This window comes from Ornithodoros turicata, unplaced genomic scaffold (genome assembly GCF_037126465.1).
Source record: "Ornithodoros turicata isolate Travis unplaced genomic scaffold, ASM3712646v1 Chromosome23, whole genome shotgun sequence".
In the NCBI taxonomy this organism is placed as follows: Eukaryota; Metazoa; Arthropoda; class Arachnida; order Ixodida; family Argasidae; genus Ornithodoros; species Ornithodoros turicata.
Window position 1 is genome coordinate 2,223,686 of NW_026999342.1, and position 5,841 is coordinate 2,229,526.

Consider the following 5,841-nt stretch of genomic DNA (forward strand, 5'->3'; position numbering starts at 1 on the left):
CACATTTTGACAAAACTTTATTTTAAGTAAAGCTATTAAAACACTGCAAAAGTGACCAGCCTGTACTCCTCACTTTACGATCGCGCAGCATTGCGACAAGCCAATAATGGCACAAGCGCTTATCAACGGCTAGACAATGACTAGATAGTATAATGTCCATAATATCACAACGCGTATTGTTGAACTTCTAGAAATAATATTGAAATGTTAAACTCCAGTTACTTATGTTCCCTGATCAGGCTGACTCTGTAACTCCTCAAACGCAAAATATCAAGTTGCAATAATTTACGAACAAATTCTAATAAATACTGAGCGCCCAAAAATACTGTCGAATGTACTACCCTTTGGTAGAATGCCTGCATGCATAATGCTTTCCAAGTGACATACTGAAAGGAATGGACTAGATAGTAACACCACTCATAACACCACAGTCCAATATTTGTCAGATGAACATTGTTATGCTCAGGTGACAAATGTAAATTAACTCTATGAAAGAACGACACCAGGCAATCCTTATGGGTCATTCATTCGCCAAATGATCCGGACGTCCTTTTCGCATACCTACCAACCTGACGAGACTGCCCGCAGCGCGACCGGGGAAATGGAGGAACACATTAGTCTTGGGCATTCGAAATAGTACTGCCACTGTATTGCAATCCCTCTACGTTAAAAGTAGCCACTATAGGGTGGAGCTGTGAGGTGCTGTCGTTCTTCCGTCAACCGCAATTGCGAAGACGCACCATTTGTTTTCTTTATAAAGAACTGGGGGCGTAGGACTTTTGGACCATTGGGGTAAAATGACCCTGATGTAAACACCAGTCTGCAATTTGCTACCTAAATGCGTTGTGACGTTGGCACAGCAAGGTCCAAATTCATTCGTTTGCACTGCGCCTCTGGCGCTGTCCTCAAATTAGTAGCAGTATCAAAACAGCCTCAAATCACACAACTGTTATTTACATGGCTTTCAGAAGCGCGAGTCATCGAGATGGGGATCGCTTACAAGAAACAACACGAAACAGTGACCCATTACAACACAAACTTGATTCTGCACTTACATGTCTTTGAAAGCGTACCGTTGATCATCAACACACACGCAGTAATCAACACAGCTTAAACTCATGGAGCACGTATCCGCAATGTCCCACCAACGAATAACGACGACTAAACATTTTACATCAAGCAGTCATCTCCTCGGCGATGGTGTTCTTCTGTCTTTTCGTAGACTTGGGGACTCGTGATTTCCCGTCCAGTTTGCCTTTCTTGATCCAACGTCGGCGAGAACGAGTTCCATTACCAGCTCGCGACGACTCCATCCATTGCCTGTCGCTGCGTACGGACTTAACCTGCAAGAAAGACCATTATACATTGCTAGAACTGCATGTCCATGCGAAGGAGTCATGAAAATATGTAACATGCCGTTTGCACAGAGAGCGGTTAGTAACAGTCACACCGCATTGAATCTTGCTATCTTCGTATCAGCGCTCACAATGCCTGCAAGAAGAGGTAAAAGCAGAAAAAAGAACGGGAATGCCTGTCATTCACAAAAGCATATCAGATACATCGTCTACATACCTGAAAAATGTCTGAAATCCTGTAAACGGACCCGCGAATAGCTTCAGATTGGGTACTAGCATCCAAGACAACCGCGAACTTCGACTTTCCACAACCGACAGATTAAACAGATTAAACCGCCGGCGACCGGCCTGAAACGCTTTCACGTACATGCAGTACAATGTTGCACAGATTGCAAAAACAATAGCTAGAGGTAAGAGCTTCAGTATGAAGTTACAACACCACCTATACCATGAAGGAATTGCTCACAAACATTTGAAATCACGCGGACTTTTTCCAACGCAAACGAGGTGGCTCTCAGCGCGAAAACTGCGTGCACAGACTTGGAAATTCAAAAGGCGAGGGTCACGTGGCGCTGCGCATGTCGCAAGAGAGAATGAGAGGGTAAACCAGAGAGGAGAGGCGGGAGAGGCAGTGGAGTGCAGCTGTAGCTTCCACAGTTTCGCCACGAAAACCACCGCCCTCCCCCCCCCCCCCCTGACCACGTGATCATCCATATGGAATCACGACACAGTAGCCGGAAAACGGCGCCAAAAAGCGCGCGCTGGCTGATCGAACTGCGCATGTGCGCTGCGTGCCCTCTCCACACCCTCTCACTCGAATTCTCTCCCCCCTCCCATGTTCTGAGCGCTTCGCCAGGCCATCTGCTAATATTATCGGGAAGCATAAAATGAAAATCCAGAAGACAAAGGAATTCACATGTACAGATTTATTGACACGGTAAACATATGAACAAGAAGCAACATTTGAATGCAAGTAAATCTACACGATTATTACAGAATATTGCAGAATCAATAAAGAATAAATAGTGCCGAGCAACAGAAAGCGTGACTATCATATTAAGGGAACCTATTCGGTTTGGAGAAAGTAGATATTATTATACACATATATAGCACGTGATGAGTCGCAGAAGCCATCCGCTTCATCCCAGCACGACTGTCGAATTTTCAGGTGACAGGGGCCACACGCTCGCGGATCGCAGGGCCACGAAAGCTGTCGGTGTCTGTATGAAAACCTTTTTTTTTGCGTATGCTTATGCAATGCTATCTGAACCACTTGGTTTCTTTAATAAAAGGTAATGTTTCTTCTACAATGATTACGCGTCGCATTTCCGAGCTCAATGATGGAACTGGTTTTCCTGAGATCCCATGCGCAGGAGGTGGGTGGGGAAGAGGGGGAGAGAGGGCTACAAAAAATCGGGCTCATACACGGCTCTGGTCGAGCTTGTCTGCTAACTCCATCACCCATTGAGGGGGGCGGATTTATTGGCAGAAAAAAAAGAGAAAAGAAAGGGAATCACCCGTGGGATCAGTGCAGTACCCAGGAGACCGAAGTAGCCAGAGAGAGTAGAACAATTTCCACGTTAATTCCAAATACGAAATAGTAACAACAGCAACAACTTTATTTTCAGAAGGAGAGTGGGGAGGTTCATCGCCATAGGCGATACTCTACCCCCATTGCTGGTGGGGATGCGGGGTATAAAATACAGAGCCCCTTCACAATAACGATCGGAGTCCGATGGTGTCCAGAAATTTTTTATTTATTTTTTTTTATTTATTTATTTCCGTTTCCATCAAGAGATGGCGGTGGTCCCAGACAAAAAGCTGCCATATGGGCCAAATGTCAAAAGGGCTTTGAGCGGTGATCGTTGCTGGGCTGGATTGGGCCAGGGACCCAGCAATTTCGAGAAGAAGAAGGCGCGAGAGTCCAGCTGACGAAGAGACTCGGACAGTGAGGTCCGGGAAGGTTGGTAGTAAGGGCAATGAAGAAGAATGTGCTCCAGATCCTCTAGAGCACCACAGTGGCAGCAGGTGGGAGTGTCAACTTGTCTCAAGCGGTAAGGCCACTGAGCTGTAAAGGCCACATCGAGTCGCATTCGGTGGAATAATGCAGCATCTTGACGAGAGGTGTTTCGTGGCATGCAGAAAGCGAGCGTTGGATCAACTCTGCTCAACATAGGTGGGGGGAGAATGTCGGTTGTCCATTGGCGGGAAGCCAGGGGTGTCACGAGGCGTCGCAGAATGGAACGACGGTCTCCCCTCAGCAGAACAATACTGGTCCGTTCCCGAATAGAGAGTGCTGCTTCTGCGGCGCTGTCGGCCTGCTCATTTCCCACGACACCACAATGGGCTGGAACCCACTGGAGAACTAGCCTGTGGCCTGCTGCGTAGACAGTGTGGTAAGGCATTAACACACCTGTGACCAAAGGTGCGGATGGGCCTCGTATGCCGGAATTTTCAATAGCGTGAAGTGCAGATTTGGAGTCTGTGAAAACTGCCCATGCCCGCGGGGCAAAGTCAGCGATGTGTTGTAGAAAGAAAAGATGGCATAGAGTTCCGCAGCTGTTGAGGAGGTTGGATGTGAAAGGCGTCGTCCTTGCACTACGCCTTCGGATGGTATGACGAATGCTGAGGCGGACTTGTTGTTTCGGGATGTGCCATCTGTATATGTTGCCGTGAACGTAGAAAACTTCTCGTCTACCAGAGCATGAAAATCAGCTCGAAGGACTTGACGGGGAACCTGATCTCTTCTTTCCAAAAAGCTCGGAAGGCTTACGAAGGTCGGCGGTATACCGGCAGAGACCAGGGGGCTTGCGGCGGTATAATGTTCTTAGCTATGAAGCCAGTGAGAGTCTGGCGTGTCCTCTGCGCTACTTGATAGAAGTCTACGAAATAGTACCCGCATACGAAAGTATCTGAAAGTTCTTCTAGGGCTATAGAACAATCCACCATCCAAACGCTTTACGGCAGACGCCCTGCAACGATTTCTGACAGACACAGCCTGGGCTCGACGTTGACTGTCACTCTTTGACTGCGACTATTCTACTGTCCCAGTGACCACGTATTTCAGTGTGCACTGCCTGCAACCAGGGACGGCGAGCGAAATTACAGGTCCTGGGGATGGGTCATGCCCGGGACTCCCTCCTCACGATACTGTCGTGATAACACAGTTCAGTACTTCTTCTTTGTATGATTACGACAGGTCCCGGTTCGGCGGGCCCCATCTCCCGCTGCCCCCCCCCCCCCCCCCCATCTTACCGGCCTTGCCTGCAGCCTCAGCAAACGAATGCGGATCGGCAGGTTCTCGTAGCTCTCACCAACCTGCAACCTTTCCGCGTATCTTACCTCTACATATCCCCACGGCACACGCAAAAAAAAGGCACGACATTGGGAGTCTTTAAGTGTGGTCCACAATTCATACGAGCTGCTATACGACGCGAAAGGGAGATTTTTAGCCTGGAACGCGTTGGTGCTGTCTCGTGAGCCATTTTTAGTATATGTATAAATAACATCTAAAACTCTGGAGGTCTAGTAGACTTCCAAATTGAGATGTCTACCCAGCAAACCATATATATCCAGAGAATGTCTAATGGATATCCCATTTTGGACATTGGGATATCCCATGGACTTTGCCACAGAGCCCAGTGATATCCAGGGGACATTCTGTGGACTAGCACTTCTTTGTCATTTGTAGATCCAGTGAACATCCCAGGAACATCTTTTTAGGATATATGGATGTATGTGGGACATCATGCAAGCAGGTTCAGCGTCCTGTTTTAAATGTTATGCCATTGCCATTTGCGTGTTTTACGCAGTCTACGTGATGTTGTGAGCAGTCCTGGGGATGAAGCTACTTGTAAGCAGTTATGTTTGACTATCAACATGAATAAATTTAAAGTTGGCGTGGAGCAGTGAAAACAGATGAGCGTTCACTGGATTTATGTAGAGGAAAAACAGGAAATTCTAAAGGAACTAAGTTGTTGCAGAATACATGCAGTTACTTTAAGCAAATAGTAACTAAAAGCAAAGTGCTACAACCTTTATACGTTAGAACTTCCTATTTCGCCATATAATTTCAGGGGCAGGTACCACATGCAACTAATCAAACTGAAAGCTGTTATTTAAGAAATAAATCATTGTAGTCTCAGTACAATTTGTTCATAACCTATTACAAGTAACCTACTGCGAAACACTGCATACAGCAGCTTCAACGGTACTCTAAAAAAGTTCATGCCTAGAGAGAGTCAGTCCCTTGGGTCTAAAAATAGGAAGACATATTTATTCTGTGGCATACTAAATACATATATTGCACTGGAATTCCTTAAGTTATTGAAGTTGTGTGGGGCTTATTACACAAGCTTGTGCATTTTGAACATTTCTTATAAGAAAAATATATGTCTTAAGGTGCCGGGGAAAGCTGCCACCTATGAAAGCCACTATCCATTATCCCCTGCATATTCTGAAGAATTCTTTAGGAGTTGCTCTTGTT

At 46.4% G+C, this 5,841-nt stretch overlaps 1 long non-coding RNA gene across 1 annotated transcript; it reads right to left on the bottom strand.

The window, feature by feature from the left end:
* On the bottom strand, positions 1-1,874 carry LOC135373344 (uncharacterized). Its single transcript, XR_010416417.1, has 3 exons — positions 1,573-1,874; positions 1,417-1,491; positions 1-1,343 (listed from the first exon to the last, which is right to left on the bottom strand). It is a non-coding gene; the product is annotated as an uncharacterized LOC135373344 (long non-coding RNA).
* Positions 1,875-5,841: the final 3,967 nt, after the last annotated feature.